Below are 18,665 nucleotides of genomic sequence, written 5' to 3' on the forward strand. Positions count from 1 at the left end.
GTTTTATAAGTATTCTCAACTCTTCCCTCCGTACTTTCTGTATTTTGATCTATAATTTCAAGTCTATTTTCAATTTTCTCTGTGATTATTAAGACTTTTTGAATTTCTAGAATAGTTCTTTGCAATGTTAATTCCTTTTCTTCTTCATAGTGTGCCATTTTTCCAGGTTATAAACACTGCCACTAAAACATCCAAGGCTTTTGCTAGGTTTCAAACAAATTCAGTGAAGTTTTTCAGTTCAAATCTTTCTCTTTCCTTCAAAGGAACATCTGTATAAACAGAACGTTTTCCACTGACCCTTTCAGTAAACAAAGCCAATAGTTTTGTATCAGATGTTGCCAAGCCTCTAGCCTCTAGATGGCAGTGTTACCTCTTTTCCCTCTGTTTTTGCCTCTCTTTCTAAGCTCTGAACTCCGTAAATGAGGAAAAGAATTGTTTATAGATTACGATCCGACCAAACCTTGCGAGGAAAGAGTCTTTTAATCCACGAATACAAAAAATGGGAAAAGTATAGAGGAAGAAGGAAAAAAAGACCAGTCCAATTTAAAAGTAAAAGGCATTTGTAAAAAGTCCATCCATAGAGAACAAACAAAATTAAAGTGGAAAAGATAACACGGTAGTTTTAAACCAGGATTAATTTGCCACTTACTTACTTCTGTCTTCAATTTTATTTTAACTCTAAGTCTTTTGGGTTTTTTCTTCTCTAATAATAAAGGTTTTCTCATCATTTCGACACACTGTCTCTCCTGTACTGCTTCCATTACAGGGGCTTGTCCCAACCTTCTGCAGCCATGGCTGCTTCTCTTGTAGTTGGCAAAAAACTTTTTCCTGGATCAATCAGAGGCTTTGTGATACTCCTGAGATCAGGAGGACATGCCCTTCTCTATCACAGTTCCTTCAGAACAGTTTGCATCTAAAAAGGATTGTCCAGCAGCAGAGATAGCGACAGCAATCCTGGAGATTGCACGTCGTGTCATAGCGACGTCAAGCCCCACCCTCTTTGGAGACAATAGTGGCTCGATTTATATGGCAAGGCAAGAAAGCACGAATTAAAGCCCAAATATTGCAAAAACGTAGAGAACTGGGAGGCTTCGGAGTACCCAACTGGAAAGCATATTATAATTCAGCAATTATGACATGGGTGAAGGATTGGGTGATGTTGAGTAGAAGGCGCCTATTGGCTATAGAGGGACATGACCTCCCTCAGGGATGGCATGCCTCCCTCTGGCAAGAAAGAGACACCCCCCATAGGTACTTCATGGGACATTATATTCGGAAGATTTTGATGGGGGTCTGGGAAAAGATGAGGAAAAAATACTATCTTAAGGTTCCATGCTGGTTGGCACCGTTAGTGGCCCTTTTCTCTTCCAGACATGGATCCCAATGAACACCTGCAACCATCCAGCGGCAGACCCTAGAACGTCCTTAGGGACCCCTGGAAGGCGACTTTGTTTGTCCTTGGGATCTATGTATTCATTGGCCTCTGCGTATTTCTCCACCAGTGCAACTAAGTTGTCCGATCAGGGGAGTGAAATCACCACAACCTGGGGAGCCCTGGGGCACTGAAAGCCCCCCCCCCAAATGTTGGTGGAACTAATAGGAGAAAGGATAGAATCCCTCAGGGCTAGAAGGGACCTTGAAGGTCCTCTAGTCCAACCCCCAATCTTTTTTTTTTGTTGAAAATCTGGAGCCTACATTAAGAATTATCTTAATTATCATTGTTGCATTGTGAGAGTTGTGTTGCAGAACACACAAAGCAGCATACAGAGCAGTGGTGGGGTTCAACTAACCAACTAAGAAGAGATAGTATGTCAGGTGCAATCATTTTCCTAGGGAGGACTTCTCCTTAAGTAGAAGTGGGCAAAAAGACACCACCCAGGAACATGTACAAACTGAAAAAGAAGTAACGTAGGGGATAAAGAGAGAAATGTAGTTGTTTCTTGGAGAAGGTGGGTAAACTTGGTAAGCCCCTTTTGTGGGTGGCCATTCCTAGCCGCTTGCGCCCGGTGCTGCAGTTGAAGTGAAGCCCCAAAGCCTGGGGAGCCCTGGGGCACTGAAAGCCCCCCCCCAAAAAAAAATATGTTGGTGGAACTAATAGGAGAAAGGATAGAATCCCTCAGGGCTAGAAGGGACCTTGAAGGTCCTCTAGTCCAACCCCCAATCTTTTTTTTTGTTGAAAATCTGGAGCCTACATTAAGAATTATCTTCATTATCATTGTTAAGAAGACAATGTACTAGTCAGTTATATTTAATTCTTTTCCTCTTCTTCAATCCCCAGAAAAAGGTGTCTGCAAGTGTCACCAGAGAAACAAAATGAAGATGTGGAGGCTGATATCATCACGGTGGAACCGTACAGGTGTGCTGAATCTTTTCTATTTGAGAGATTAATAATGCTTTTTTTTTTCTCTACAATTCTTTGTTCCCAGTCATGAAGAAAGTCCGTGATTTCTTCAATAAACGGAGATTAAGAAGAACATGTACTTTGGAGGATATCAGGTCAGATGCCTCTTTTGTACAACCCCCTCTGGATGAAGAATTAGTGTCATTTACATCAGTAAAACATACAAGTGAGTTGATAATGTTTTTTTATGATATTTTTTTATATGTTTAATTAAATGCATTTGTCTTTTTAAGCTTGGATCAGCTATGCTCTCATGATGACGTTTGGTCCTATTTCCGGAATACTTCTGGAGAAGTATGGAGCTATAAAAGTGGCGGTAGTTGGAGATCTAGTGACCATAGGTGGTCTAGTGTTGTCACCATATACTGAAAAGTTTAAAACGCTGTTTTTCACACGTGGAATCATTGTTGGTGTGGGATCAGGTCTGGCCTACACTCCAGGTAGTGCTTTACATTAAAATCAAATTTTGTCACACATTTCTTCTGTTTTTGAAAACATATTTTTGCTTTGTTTTTGCTTTTGCTTTTGCTTTTGCTTTTGCTTTGCAGCACTTTTTCATGAGAAAACTTGTTAGGTAAGCTTTCCATTGGGAGAACGAGTACGTTCAGCGAAGCCTTGTGAGAGTTGTGTTGCAGAACACACAAAGCAGCCTACAGAGCAGTGGTGGGTTTCAACTAACCAACTAAGAAGAGATAGTATGTCAGGTGCAATCATTTTCCTAGGGAGGACTTCTCCTTAAGGAGAAGTGGGCAAAAAGACACCACCCAGGAACATGTACAAACTGAAAAAGAAGTAACGTAGGGGATAAAGAAAGAGAGAAATGTAGTGGTTTCTTGGAGAAGGTGGGTAAACTTGGTAAGCCCCTTTTGTGGGTGGCCATTCCTAGCCGCTTGCGCCCGGTGCTGCAGTTGAAGTGAAGCCCCAAAGCCTGGGGAGCCCTGGGACACTGAAAGCCCCCCCCCCCCAATGTTGGTGGAACTAATAGGAGAAAGGATAGAATCCCTCAGGGCTAGAAGGAACCTTGAAGGTCCTCTAGTCCAACCCCCAATCTTTTTTTTTGTTGGAAATTTGGACCCTACATTAAGAATTATCTTCATTATCATTGTTAAGAAGACAATGTACTAGTCAGTTATATTTAATTCTTTTCCTCTTCTTCAATCCCCAGAAAAAGGTGTCTGCAAGTGTCACCAGAGAAACAAAATGAAGATGTGGAGGCTGATATCATCACGGTGGAACCGTACATACCGGAATCCATCTACCCCAACATCACCTTAATTGATGAGCGAAGGATGTCAGATGTTCTGCCTTGCATGACAATATGATGGTTGGTAAGTATTTGTCAGTTTGTCTTTATTTTTTCTATTTTAAAGGCATTTTGTTATTGCTGTTTTTATTTAATTCTTAATGCCTTTTGTTCTTTTGCATTTCTTGTTTTAGGGTTTTGGGTGGGGGTGGTTGGACTATGGAAGTTGACAGGAAAGAATATTAGGAGCCTTTAACTTTAATGTGGTTGCTCAGTTTTATTTCATTGTTTTGTTTCTTGTTTACGGCTATATTTAATTACTAGGTTAGCTTAATTACGACTAGTGTTCACTAAACAGAATACTTTAAACCCGACATGTTAAAAATCGTGCTTCATTTTCTTTTTTGCAGATGAAACTTGCAGACGATTTTGATATTTCTGCTGCGGTTGAAGTGAAGCCCCAGAGCCTGGGGAGCCCTGGGGCACTGAAAGCCCCCCCCCCAAAAAAAAATATGTTGGTGGAACTAATAGGAGAAAGGATAGAATCCCTCAGGGCTAGAAGGGACCTTGAAGGTCCTCTAGTCCAACCCCCAATCTTTTTTGTTGTTGAAAATCTGGAGCCTACATTAAGAATTATCTTCATTATCATTGTTAAGAAGACAATGTACTAGTCAGTTATATTTGATTCTTTTCCTCTTCTTCAATCCCCAGAAAAAGGTGTCTGCAAGTGTCACCAGAGAAACAAAATGAAGATGTGGAGGCTGATATCATCACGGTGGAACCGTACATACCGGAATCCATCTACCCCAACATCACCTTAATTGATGAGCGAAGGATGTCAGATGTTCTGCCTTGCCTGACAATATGATGGTTGGTAAGTGTTTGTCAGTTTGTCTTTATTTTTTCAAATCAAATCAAGAATCAAAACATAATTATAATCTCTCAAATAGAAAAGATTCAGCACACCTCTACGGTTACACCGTGAGGATATCAGCCTCCGGAAATAGGAGCAAACGTCATCATGAGAGCATAGCTGATAGATCCAATCCAAGCTTAAAAAGACAAATGTATTTAATTAAACATATAATGTAGTGGCAGCCGCCACTACAACCCAGCCCCAACCTCCATCCGGAGGGGGTTGTTTAAAAGAGACATCCGACCTGATATCCTATATAAACATAATTATAATCTCTCAAATAGAAAAGATTCAGCACACCTGTACGGTTACACCGTGATGAAAACTTCTGATGAAGTATGGAGCTATAAAAGTGGCGGTAGTTGGAGATCTAGTGACCATAGGTGGTCTAGTGTTGTCACCATATACTGAAAAGTTTAAAACGCTGTTTTTCACACGTGGAATCATTGTTGGTGTGGTATCAGGTCTGGCCTACACTCCAGGTAATGCTTTACATTAAAATCAAATTTTGTCACACATTTCTTCTGTTTTTGAAAACATATTTTTGCTTTCTTTTGTTTTTGCTTTTGCTTTTGCTTTTGCTTTGCAGCACTTTTTCATGAGAAAACTTGTTAGGTAAGCTTTCCATTGGGAGAACGAGTACGTTCAGCGAAGCGTTTTGAGAGTTGTGTTGCAGAACACACAAAGCAGCCTACAGAGCACTGGTGGGTTTCAACTAACCAACTAAGAAGAGATAGTATGTCAGGTGCAATCATTTTCCTAGGGAGGACTTCTCCTTAAGGAGAAGTGGGCAAAAAAGACACCACCCAGGAACATGTACAAACTGAAAAAGAAGTAACGTAGGGGATAAAGAAAGAGAGAAATGTAGTGGTTTCTTGGAGAAGGTGGGTAAACTTGGTAAGCCCCTTTTGTGGGTGGCCATTCCTAGCCGCTTGCGCCCGGTGCTGCAGTTGAAGTGAAGCCCCAAAGCCTGGGGAGCCCTGGGACACTGAAAGCCCCCCCCCCAATGTTGGTGGAACTAATAGGAGAAAGGATAGAATCCCTCAGGGCTAGAAGGAACCTTGAAGGTCCTCTAGTCCAACCCCCAATCTTTTTTTTGTTGGAAATTTGGACCCTACATTAAGAATTATCTTCATTATCATTGTTAAGAAGACAATGTACTAGTCAGTTATATTTAATTCTTTTCCTCTTCTTCAATCCCCAGAAAAAGGTGTCTGCAAGTGTCACCAGAGAAACAAAATGAAGATGTGGAGGCTGATATCATCACGGTGGAACCGTACATACCGGAATCCATCTACCCCAACATCACCTTAATTGATGAGCGAAGGATGTCAGATGTTCTGCCTTGCCTGACAATATGATGGTTGGTAAGTATTTGTCAGTTTGTCTTTATTTTTTCTATTTTAAAGGCATTTTGTTATTGCTGTTTTTATTTAATTCTTAATGCCTTTTGTTCTTTTGCATTTCTTGTTTTAGGGTTTTGGGTGGGGGTGGTTGGACTATGGAAGTTGACAGGAAAGAATATTAGGAGCCTTTAACTTTAATGTGGTTGCTCAGTTTTATTTCATTGTTTTGTTTCTTGTTTACGGCTATATTTAATTACTAGGTTAGCTTAATTACGACTAGTGTTCACTAAACAGAATACTTTAAACCCGACATGTTAAAAATCGTGCTTCATTTTCTTTTTTGCAGATGAAACTTGCAGACGATTTTGATATTTCTGCTGCGGTTGAAGTGAAGCCCCAGAGCCTGGGGAGCCCTGGGGCACTGAAAGCCCCCCCCCAAAAAAAAAATATGTTGGTGGAACTAATAGGAGAAAGGATAGAATCCCTCAGGGCTAGAAGGGACCTTGAAGGTCCTCTAGTCCAACCCCCAATCTTTTTTGTTGTTGAAAATCTGGAGCCTACATTAAGAATTATCTTCATTATCATTGTTAAGAAGACAATGTACTAGTCAGTTATATTTGATTCTTTTCCTCTTCTTCAATCCCCAGAAAAAGGTGTCTGCAAGTGTCACCAGAGAAACAAAATGAAGATGTGGAGGCTGATATCATCACGGTGGAACCGTACATACCGGAATCCATCTACCCCAACATCACCTTAATTGATGAGCGAAGGATGTCAGATGTTCTGCCTTGCCTGACAATATGATGGTTGGTAAGTGTTTGTCAGTTTGTCTTTATTTTTTCAAATCAAATCAAGAATCAAAACATAATTATAATCTCTCAAATAGAAAAGATTCAGCACACCTCTACGGTTACACCGTGAGGATATCAGCCTCCGGAAATAGGAGCAAACGTCATCATGAGAGCATAGCTGATAGATCCAATCCAAGCTTAAAAAGACAAATGTATTTAATTAAACATATAATGTAGTGGCAGCCGCCACTACAACCCATCCCCAACCTCCATCCGGAGGGGGTTGTTTAAAAGAGACATCCGACCTGATATCCTATATAAACATAATTATAATCTCTCAAATAGAAAAGATTCAGCACACCTGTACGGTTACACCGTGATGAAAACTTCTGATGAAGTATGGAGCTATAAAAGTGGCGGTAGTTGGAGATCTAGTGACCATAGGTGGTCTAGTGTTGTCACCATATACTGAAAAGTTTAAAACGCTGTTTTTCACACGTGGAATCATTGTTGGTGTGGTATCAGGTCTGGCCTACACTCCAGGTAATGCTTTACATTAAAATCAAATTTTGTCACACATTTCTTCTGTTTTTGAAAACATATTTTTGCTTTCTTTTGTTTTTGCTTTTGCTTTTGCTTTTGCTTTGCAGCACTTTTTCATGAGAAAACTTGTTAGGTAAGCTTTCCATTGGGAGAACGAGTACGTTCAGCGAAGCGTTTTGAGAGTTGTGTTGCAGAACACACAAAGCAGCCTACAGAGCACTGGTGGGTTTCAACTAACCAACTAAGAAGAGATAGTATGTCAGGTGCAATCATTTTCCTAGGGAGGACTTCTCCTTAAGGAGAAGTGGGCAAAAAGACACCACCCAGGAACATGTACAAACTGAAAAAGAAGTAACGTAGGGGATAAAGAAAGAGAGAAATGTAGTGGTTTCTTGGAGAAGGTGGGTAAACTTGGAAAGCCCCTTTTGTGGGTGGCCATTCCTAGCCGCTTGCGCCCGGTGCTGCAGTTGAAGTGAAGCCCCAAAGCCTGGGGAGCCCTGGGACACTGAAAGCCCCCCCCCCAATGTTGGTGGAACTAATAGGAGAAAGGATAGAATCCCTCAGGGCTAGAAGGAACCTTGAAGGTCCTCTAGTCCAACCCCCAATCTTTTTTTTGTTGGAAATTTGGACCCTACATTAAGAATTATCTTCATTATCATTGTTAAGAAGACAATGTACTAGTCAGTTATATTTAATTCTTTTCCTCTTCTTCAATCCCCAGAAAAAGGTGTCTGCAAGTGTCACCAGAGAAACAAAATGAAGATGTGGAGGCTGATATCATCACGGTGGAACCGTACATACCGGAATCCATCTACCCCAACATCACCTTAATTGATGAGCGAAGGATGTCAGATGTTCTGCCTTGCATGACAATATGATGGTTGGTAAGTATTTGTCAGTTTGTCTTTATTTTTTCTATTTTAAAGGCATTTTGTTATTGCTGTTTTTATTTAATTCTTAATGCCTTTTGTTCTTTTGCATTTCTTGTTTTAGGGTTTTGGGTGGGGGTGGTTGGACTATGGAAGTTGACAGGAAAGAATATTAGGAGCCTTTAACTTTAATGTGGTTGCTCAGTTTTATTTCATTGTTTTGTTTCTTGTTTACGGCTATATTTAATTACTAGGTTAGCTTAATTACGACTAGTGTTCACTAAACAGAATACTTTAAACCCGACATGTTAAAAATCGTGCTTCATTTTCTTTTTTGCAGATGAAACTTGCAGACGATTTTGATATTTCTGCTGCGGTTGAAGTGAAGCCCCAGAGCCTGGGGAGCCCTGGGGCACTGAAAGCCCCCCCCCAAAAAAAAAATATGTTGGTGGAACTAATAGGAGAAAGGATAGAATCCCTCAGGGCTAGAAGGGACCTTGAAGGTCCTCTAGTCCAACCCCCAATCTTTTTTGTTGTTGAAAATCTGGAGCCTACATTAAGAATTATCTTCATTATCATTGTTAAGAAGACAATGTACTAGTCAGTTATATTTGATTCTTTTCCTCTTCTTCAATCCCCAGAAAAAGGTGTCTGCAAGTGTCACCAGAGAAACAAAATGAAGATGTGGAGGCTGATATCATCACGGTGGAACCGTACATACCGGAATCCATCTACCCCAACATCACCTTAATTGATGAGCGAAGGATGTCAGATGTTCTGCCTTGCCTGACAATATGATGGTTGGTAAGTGTTTGTCAGTTTGTCTTTATTTTTTCAAATCAAATCAAGAATCAAAACATAATTATAATCTCTCAAATAGAAAAGATTCAGCACACCTCTACGGTTACACCGTGAGGATATCAGCCTCCGGAAATAGGAGCAAACGTCATCATGAGAGCATAGCTGATAGATCCAATCCAAGCTTAAAAAGACAAATGTATTTAATTAAACATATAATGTAGTGGCAGCCGCCACTACCACCCAGCCCCAACCTCCATCCGGAGGGGGTTGTTTAAAAGAGACATCCGACCTGATATCCTATATAAACATAATTATAATCTCTCAAATAGAAAAGATTCAGCACACCTGTACGGTTACACCGTGATGAAAACTTCTGATGAAGTATGGAGCTATAAAAGTGGCGGTAGTTGGAGATCTAGTGACCATAGGTGGTCTAGTGTTGTCACCATATACTGAAAAGTTTAAAACGCTGTTTTTCACACGTGGAATCATTGTTGGTGTGGTATCAGGTCTGGCCTACACTCCAGGTAATGCTTTACATTAAAATCAAATTTTGTCACACATTTCTTCTGTTTTTGAAAACATATTTTTGCTTTCTTTTGTTTTTGCTTTTGCTTTTGCTTTTGCTTTGCAGCACTTTTTCATGAGAAAACTTGTTAGGTAAGCTTTCCATTGGGAGAACGAGTACGTTCAGCGAAGCGTTTTGAGAGTTGTGTTGCAGAACACACAAAGCAGCCTACAGAGCACTGGTGGGTTTCAACTAACCAACTAAGAAGAGATAGTATGTCAGGTGCAATCATTTTCCTAGGGAGGACTTCTCCTTAAGGAGAAGTGGGCAAAAAGACACCACCCAGGAACATGTACAAACTGAAAAAGAAGTAACGTAGGGGATAAAGAAAGAGAGAAATGTAGTGGTTTCTTGGAGAAGGTGGGTAAACTTGGTAAGCCCCTTTTGTGGGTGGCCATTCCTAGCCGCTTGCGCCCGGTGCTGCAGTTGAAGTGAAGCCCCAAAGCCTGGGGAGCCCTGGGACACTGAAAGCCCCCCCCCCCCAATGTTGGTGGAACTAATAGGAGAAAGGATAGAATCCCTCAGGGCTAGAAGGAACCTTGAAGGTCCTCTAGTCCAACCCCCAATCTTTTTTTTGTTGGAAATTTGGACCCTACATTAAGAATTATCTTCATTATCATTGTTAAGAAGACAATGTACTAGTCAGTTATATTTAATTCTTTTCCTCTTCTTCAATCCCCAGAAAAAGGTGTCTGCAAGTGTCACCAGAGAAACAAAATGAAGATGTGGAGGCTGATATCATCACGGTGGAACCGTACATACCGGAATCCATCTACCCCAACATCACCTTAATTGATGAGCGAAGGATGTCAGATGTTCTGCCTTGCATGACAATATGATGGTTGGTAAGTATTTGTCAGTTTGTCTTTATTTTTTCTATTTTAAAGGCATTTTGTTATTGCTGTTTTTATTTAATTCTTAATGCCTTTTGTTCTTTTGCATTTCTTGTTTTAGGGTTTTGGGTGGGGGTGGTTGGACTATGGAAGTTGACAGGAAAGAATATTAGGAGCCTTTAACTTTAATGTGGTTGCTCAGTTTTATTTCATTGTTTTGTTTCTTGTTTACGGCTATATTTAATTACTAGGTTAGCTTAATTACGACTAGTGTTCACTAAACAGAATACTTTAAACCCGACATGTTAAAAATCGTGCTTCATTTTCTTTTTTGCAGATGAAACTTGCAGACGATTTTGATATTTCTGCTGCGGTTGAAGTGAAGCCCCAGAGCCTGGGGAGCCCTGGGGCACTGAAAGCCCCCCCCCCCCCAAAAAAAATATGTTGGTGGAACTAATAGGAGAAAGGATAGAATCCCTCAGGGCTAGAAGGGACCTTGAAGGTCCTCTAGTCCAACCCCCAATCTTTTTTGTTGTTGAAAATCTGGAGCCTACATTAAGAATTATCTTCATTATCATTGTTAAGAAGACAATGTACTAGTCAGTTATATTTGATTCTTTTCCTCTTCTTCAATCCCCAGAAAAAGGTGTCTGCAAGTGTCACCAGAGAAACAAAATGAAGATGTGGAGGCTGATATCATCACGGTGGAACCGTACATACCGGAATCCATCTACCCCAACATCACCTTAATTGATGAGCGAAGGATGTCAGATGTTCTGCCTTGCCTGACAATATGATGGTTGGTAAGTATTTGTCAGTTTGTCTTTATTTTTTCAAATCAAATCAAGAATCAAAACATAATTATAATCTCTCAAATAGAAAAGATTCAGCACACCTCTACGGTTACACCGTGAGGATATCAGCCTCCGGAAATAGGAGCAAACGTCATCATGAGAGCATAGCTGATAGATCCAATCCAAGCTTAAAAAGACAAATGTATTTAATTAAACATATAATGTAGTGGCAGCCGCCACTACCACCCAGCCCCAACCTCCATCCGGAGGGGGTTGTTTAAAAGAGACATCCGACCTGATATCCTATATAAACATAATTATAATCTCTCAAATAGAAAAGATTCAGCACACCTGTACGGTTACACCGTGATGAAAACTTCTGATGAAGTATGGAGCTATAAAAGTGGCGGTAGTTGGAGATCTAGTGACCATAGGTGGTCTAGTGTTGTCACCATATACTGAAAAGTTTAAAACGCTGTTTTTCACACGTGGAATCATTGTTGGTGTGGTATCAGGTCTGGCCTACACTCCAGGTAATGCTTTACATTAAAATCAAATTTTGTCACACATTTCTTCTGTTTTTGAAAACATATTTTTGCTTTCTTTTGTTTTTGCTTTTGCTTTTGCTTTTGCTTTGCAGCACTTTTTCATGAGAAAACTTGTTAGGTAAGCTTTCCATTGGGAGAACGAGTACGTTCAGCGAAGCGTTTTGAGAGTTGTGTTGCAGAACACACAAAGCAGCCTACAGAGCACTGGTGGGTTTCAACTAACCAACTAAGAAGAGATAGTATGTCAGGTGCAATCATTTTCCTAGGGAGGACTTCTCCTTAAGGAGAAGTGGGCAAAAAGACACCACCCAGGAACATGTACAAACTGAAAAAGAAGTAACGTAGGGGATAAAGAAAGAGAGAAATGTAGTGGTTTCTTGGAGAAGGTGGGTAAACTTGGTAAGCCCCTTTTGTGGGTGGCCATTCCTAGCCGCTTGCGCCCGGTGCTGCAGTTGAAGTGAAGCCCCAAAGCCTGGGGAGCCCTGGGACACTGAAAGCCCCCCCCCCAATGTTGGTGGAACTAATAGGAGAAAGGATAGAATCCCTCAGGGCTAGAAGGAACCTTGAAGGTCCTCTAGTCCAACCCCCAATCTTTTTTTTGTTGGAAATTTGGACCCTACATTAAGAATTATCTTCATTATCATTGTTAAGAAGACAATGTACTAGTCAGTTATATTTAATTCTTTTCCTCTTCTTCAATCCCCAGAAAAAGGTGTCTGCAAGTGTCACCAGAGAAACAAAATGAAGATGTGGAGGCTGATATCATCACGGTGGAACCGTACATACCGGAATCCATCTACCCCAACATCACCTTAATTGATGAGCGAAGGATGTCAGATGTTCTGCCTTGCATGACAATATGATGGTTGGTAAGTATTTGTCAGTTTGTCTTTATTTTTTCTATTTTAAAGGCATTTTGTTATTGCTGTTTTTATTTAATTCTTAATGCCTTTTGTTCTTTTGCATTTCTTGTTTTAGGGTTTTGGGTGGGGGTGGTTGGACTATGGAAGTTGACAGGAAAGAATATTAGGAGCCTTTAACTTTAATGTGGTTGCTCAGTTTTATTTCATTGTTTTGTTTCTTGTTTACGGCTATATTTAATTACTAGGTTAGCTTAATTACGACTAGTGTTCACTAAACAGAATACTTTAAACCCGACATGTTAAAAATCGTGCTTCATTTTCTTTTTTGCAGATGAAACTTGCAGACGATTTTGATATTTCTGCTGCGGTTGAAGTGAAGCCCCAGAGCCTGGGGAGCCCTGGGGCACTGAAAGCCCCCCCCCCAAAAAAAATATGTTGGTGGAACTAATAGGAGAAAGGATAGAATCCCTCAGGGCTAGAAGGGACCTTGAAGGTCCTCTAGTCCAACCCCCAATCTTTTTTGTTGTTGAAAATCTGGAGCCTACATTAAGAATTATCTTCATTATCATTGTTAAGAAGACAATGTACTAGTCAGTTATATTTGATTCTTTTCCTCTTCTTCAATCCCCAGAAAAAGGTGTCTGCAAGTGTCACCAGAGAAACAAAATGAAGATGTGGAGGCTGATATCATCACGGTGGAACCGTACATACCGGAATCCATCTACCCCAACATCACCTTAATTGATGAGCGAAGGATGTCAGATGTTCTGCCTTGCCTGACAATATGATGGTTGGTAAGTGTTTGTCAGTTTGTCTTTATTTTTTCAAATCAAATCAAGAATCAAAACATAATTATAATCTCTCAAATAGAAAAGATTCAGCACACCTCTACGGTTACACCGTGAGGATATCAGCCTCCGGAAATAGGAGCAAATGTCATCATGAGAGCATAGCTGATAGATCCAATCCAAGCTTAAAAAGACAAATGTATTTAATTAAACATATAATGTAGTGGCAGCCGCCACTACAACCCAGCCCCAACCTCCATCCGGAGGGGGTTGTTTAAAAGAGACATCCGACCTGATATCCTATATAAACATAATTATAATCTCTCAAATAGAAAAGATTCAGCACACCTGTACGGTTACACCGTGATGAAAACTTCTGATGAAGTATGGAGCTATAAAAGTGGCGGTAGTTGGAGATCTAGTGACCATAGGTGGTCTAGTGTTGTCACCATATACTGAAAAGTTTAAAACGCTGTTTTTCACACGTGGAATCATTGTTGGTGTGGTATCAGGTCTGGCCTACACTCCAGGTAATGCTTTACATTAAAATCAAATTTTGTCACACATTTCTTCTGTTTTTGAAAACATATTTTTGCTTTCTTTTGTTTTTGCTTTTGCTTTTGCTTTTGCTTTGCAGCACTTTTTCATGAGAAAACTTGTTAGGTAAGCTTTCCATTGGGAGAACGAGTACGTTCAGCGAAGCGTTTTGAGAGTTGTGTTGCAGAACACACAAAGCAGCCTACAGAGCACTGGTGGGTTTCAACTAACCAACTAAGAAGAGATAGTATGTCAGGTGCAATCATTTTCCTAGGGAGGACTTCTCCTTAAGGAGAAGTGGGCAAAAAGACACCACCCAGGAACATGTACAAACTGAAAAAGAAGTAACGTAGGGGATAAAGAAAGAGAGAAATGTAGTGGTTTCTTGGAGAAGGTGGGTAAACTTGGTAAGCCCCTTTTGTGGGTGGCCATTCCTAGCCGCTTGCGCCCGGTGCTGCAGTTGAAGTGAAGCCCCAGAGCCTGGGGAGCCCTGGGGCACTGAAAGCCCCCCCCCCCCAAAAAAAAATATGTTGGTGGAACTAATAGGAGAAAGGATAGAATCCCTCAGGGCTAGAAGGGACCTTGAAGGTCCTCTAGTCCAACCCCCAATCTTTTTTTTTGTTGAAAATCTGGAGCCTACATTAAGAATTATCTTCATTATCATTGTTAAGAAGACAATGTACTAGTCAGTTATATTTGATTCTTTTCCTCTTCTTCAATCCCCAGAAAAAGGTGTCTGCAAGTGTCACCAGAGAAACAAAATGAAGATGTGGAGGCTGATATCATCACGGTGGAACCGTACATACCGGAACCCATCTACCCCAACATCACCTTAATTGATGAGCGAAGGATGTCAGATGTTCTGCCTTGCCTGACAATATGATGGTTGGTAAGTGTTTGTCAGTTTGTCTTTATTTTTTCTATTTCAAAGGCATTTTGTTATTGCTGTTTTTATTTAATTCTTAATGCCTTTTTCTTTTGCATTTCTTGCTTTAGGGTTTTGGGTAGGGGTGGTTGGACTATGGAAGCTGACAGGAAAGAATATTAGGAGCCTTTAACTTTAATGTGGTTGCTCAGTTTTATTTCATTGTTTTGTTTCTTGTTTACTATTTAATTATTATTAAAATATTCAATCTGTGCTTCTTTTGCCCCAGGACAAATTGTGACCATGGGTGAAATTCCTGCCATCACATTGTTGACCCAGGGCTGAAAGTCTGACATTGTCTTCCATCAATTATGGTGATGTTGGGATCGATGGATTCCGGTATGGAGGTTCCACAGTGATGGAGGCCTCCTCCTCATCTTCAGCTGGTGGTTCTGGTGACGCTTGCAACACCTTCAAGGCAGAGTCCAAACAACACATAGATTCCAAAGATGACCAAAATCATTTTCCAGGGTCGGAAAAATCAGTTGGAAAAATCATTTTCCAACTTCCAAGGAAGTTCTGAGGGCTCTCACTGGATGGCCACATGAGTTCAGTCTCTTCCATTTTGGAACAGAAATGAACGGATTAAAAAATGATCTTGAAGGGCATTCCAAATCCAGATGTAGATTTACATTACAAAATAAATTCAAAAGAATCAAATCAACTTTACAAAAGCATTTCCTCTTCAGTTCTTTCCTCTTTGCACCTTCTGACAAGTTATGGGGACCCCTGGATGGCAACTTTGTTTGACCCTGGGGGTCTATGTCTTCATTGACCTCTGCATATTTGTTCACCTGTGCAAGTAAGTTGCTCCTGATCAGGGGAGTGGCATCACCACAACCTGGGGAGCCCTGGGGCACTGAAAGCCCCCCCCAAATGTTGGTGGAACTAACAGGAGAAAGTATAGACTCCCTCAGAGCTGCAAGGGACCTTGAAGGTCTTCTACTCCCACTCCAAATCTTTTCTTGAAAATCTGGAGCCCCCATTAAGAATTATCTTTATTATCATTGTTAAGAAAAAAGTGTACCAGTCAGTTATATTTGATTCTTTTCCTCTTCTTCAATCCACAGAAAAAGGTGTCTGCAGTGTCACCAGAGAAACAAAATGAAGATGTGGAGGTTGATATCATCACTGTGGAACTGTACATACCGGAACCCATCTACCCCAACATCCCCATCATTGATGAGTGAAGGATGTCAGACGTTCTACGTTGCACGACAATGTGATGGATGGTAAGTGTTTGAACTAATTTGGTTGTTGGTTTTTTCTCATTATGATGATATTATTGTTATTTAATTCTATGTCCAAAAGAAGAGTCTTAGCTGAAGGGAGAGGATTTGGGGCCTCTTGCGGTCACCTGGGGTCCTTAGTTGCTTGCAGTGCCTGCTTTGGGTTTTTGGGTGGGGATGGCTGGCCTTGGAAGCTAAAAAGGAAGAAGAGTGGGAGCCTGGTAGTTTTAAATATTAATTTGGTTGTTACGTTTTATTTATTATTTCTTGCTTACTTATTTTTTTAATTAAAATATTACATTGGTGCTTCTTTTGCCCCAGGATGAATAGCTGCAGTGGGTGAAATCCCAAAACAACTGGAGCCCAATTTGGACCCCATCAGCATTGACAATCTCACCCTCAGTCAGTTGCCAAAGGCCGCCTTCCTTGGAAGAGCTGACATCCAGTCTGAACATCTAGCTGATTGTGTGAAGAACCACAATCCCCCCCCCCCCCCCATGAGGCAGGACCTTGACATGGTTGTGGGGCTTGTGTGCTCTGAGGAAGATTAGGGCTACACCTCAGGTTCAATCATACTGAACAGGACTCATGAGAGGAATCGGATAAAGAGTGGCTCTCCCATAAACAATAGAGGAAAATACATATAACAGAAACCCAGATTGGCTCTCTAGTTGCCCAGGTCAAGAAGGACCATGCCAGGGCTTCAAATTCTTGGACATCTGGTGGAAAATGACCTGCAGAACTCAGGGATGATGGCTGAGCATCCAGGACTGGCAGCTGATGAACAACTGGAAGGAAAGCGTTTTTCTGACTCTCCCTAAGATGGCATCCAGACTCAGCAGCATTTTTTTTTCCACTGCTGAGAGATTCCTGGTTTCCTCACCTGAACTGGTTCTTTTCGTTTTTCTTTTTATGTACTTTTTATGTAGTTTTATTTAACTTTTGGGGCTTGTTTGTAATTTTAATTACATTTTTTGGAGGTTTTGAATAAAATAAAAAATTGATTAAAAAAAGAAATGATATGACAAAAAGTATAAATGAAATCTTAATGAAAGATTCACATTGTAGCTGCCATTCATTTGTTCTTATGTGAAATAAAAGGGTCTTGTTAAGTCCTACTGCTAAAAATTATCTATTTTTCTACTAGAGTTTACTTATGCACTCTATTAGGAAATCGTAGATATTGTTCTAAAAGCTGGATGGTATTTTTAAAACAAGATCAAAGTAGCTTTATCTAAGAATTGGTATACATGTTTGATCACAAAATCCTATTTCTTCAACTATCCCGCCTGTATTAATGACAACATAGAAAACTAGATGAGCAAGGACCAATTGCTATTCACACCTCGTCAGTTTTATGAGGCATTATCTTAATTAATTAACTTAATTATGAGGGAGTACCGTAGTTAATACTTTGCTGGATCAAGGCATTCCCGCAAACTATTAAGGAAGTGTAAAGATAAGTGCAAATAAAATATGGCACCAGGCTAGAAAGTGGAAGATAGCAATAGCAGTTAGACTTATATACCACTTCATAGGGCTTTCAGCCCTCTCTAAGCGGTTTACAGAGTCAGCATATTGCCCCCAACAACAATCCGGGTCCTCATTTTACCCACCTCGGAAGGATGGAAGGCTGAGTCAACCCTGAGCCGGTGAGATTTGAACAGCCGAACTGCAGAAGTGCAGTCAGCTGAAGTAGCCTACAGTACAGCACTCTAACCACTGCGCCACCTCAGCTCTGAGTTCTAGTCCCACCTTAGTCATCAAAGTCAGCTGGGTGACTGTCGGTCAGTCACTATACCTTCTATTTCACAGGGTTGTTGTTGTGAGGGGAAATAGGAGAAGGAAGGTGTGTTTGATAGATTGACTGCCTTGAGTTGTTTATAAAAATAAAGGAATAGTAACAAATAAATGACCTTGGGGAGAGAAGGAGATGCTGCTGCACAGGGAATAATCAGATAAGGTGGGGGAGCCCCCAGGTGCATAACTGGCACAGAAAGAACCTCATAAAGGGACCCTCCATCATTTTTCAGGCTTTCAAAAGAGTTGGTGGGAGAGATGTACTTTCAGACTTTCAAGATTATCTTATGTATCCTTCCAATAAAGTAGAGTTACCTCATTTGGTCATATTTCCTATCTGGTGTACCTGGGAGGTGATGAGTGGGGGGACTTGCTACCTTGTATGCCAGGTGAGTCTGGCCAGAGCTGGATCTGGGATCTCAGATGCGGCTGCTGCAGACTTTTGAGGTGCTTCTTCTTGTTTTCCCTCATCTTCTGAAGAGGGGTGACTTTCTCAGTTGGCTGTAGTGGCTTTTCTGCACATGGTAACTGTGGTCCATCTCAGCCACTTCATGCTGCAGACTCTGGAGGTGCTTCTTAATGTCTGGCAGAAAGTTCCTCGCCTCTTTGAGGTTTTTCTCAGTCAGCCTTCTCTTACTTGAGATGGACACTTGGCTAAGTAACCTCATGCAGTTTTTTGTAGGGCTCTTTAATGTATTTCACCAAAGATTTATTCTCTAGCTCTAACTGATGGCATGATCTTCTGCAGATTGTCTGTTGTGATCTTAAGTTGATCCACTTTCTCCTGGAGATAGCTATGCTGATCTTTCATCCACTGATTATCTTTCTGGAATTTCTGGGTCTGAAAGTCAAAGGAGTCTCTCAGTTCAT

The 18,665-nt window shown here is 40.8% G+C and overlaps 2 long non-coding RNA genes across 18 annotated transcripts in view; both read left to right on the forward strand.

The window, feature by feature from the left end:
• The window catches only part of LOC106554925 (uncharacterized), a 49,302-nt gene extending 44,260 nt beyond the window's left edge, over window positions 1–5,042 (forward strand). For 2 of the 5 annotated variants that reach the window (XR_015697032.1, XR_015697033.1), the window contains 3 exons: window positions 2,279–2,567; window positions 3,567–4,518; window positions 4,845–5,042. This is a non-coding gene — a long non-coding RNA (uncharacterized LOC106554925). The other 3 variants (XR_015697035.1, XR_015697034.1, XR_015697031.1) reach the window with 2 other exon arrangements.
• An 874-nt stretch (window positions 5,043–5,916) lies between these two features.
• LOC148045051 (uncharacterized) lies at window positions 5,917–17,113 on the forward strand. 13 transcript variants are annotated; one of them, XR_015697025.1, is made up of 11 exons: window positions 5,917–6,716; window positions 7,043–7,240; window positions 7,962–8,913; window positions 9,240–9,437; window positions 10,161–11,114; window positions 11,441–11,638; window positions 12,360–13,310; window positions 13,637–13,834; window positions 14,568–14,730; window positions 15,837–15,998; window positions 16,317–17,113. It is a non-coding gene; the product is annotated as an uncharacterized LOC148045051 (long non-coding RNA). The 13 variants fall into 13 exon arrangements; XR_015697026.1 differs by lacking the exon at window positions 7,043–7,240; XR_015697029.1 differs by lacking the exons at window positions 5,917–6,716; window positions 7,043–7,240 and having other exon boundaries at window positions 7,877–8,913; window positions 10,161–10,323; window positions 10,952–11,114.
• The last annotated feature ends 1,552 nt before the right edge of the window (window positions 17,114–18,665 follow it).

Source organism: Thamnophis sirtalis, unplaced genomic scaffold, assembly GCF_051295495.1.
Source record: "Thamnophis sirtalis isolate CommonGarterSnake01/CBP01778 unplaced genomic scaffold, rThaSir2_p1.2 scaffold_6, whole genome shotgun sequence".
Lineage (NCBI taxonomy): Eukaryota > Metazoa > Chordata > Lepidosauria > Squamata > Natricidae > Thamnophis > Thamnophis sirtalis.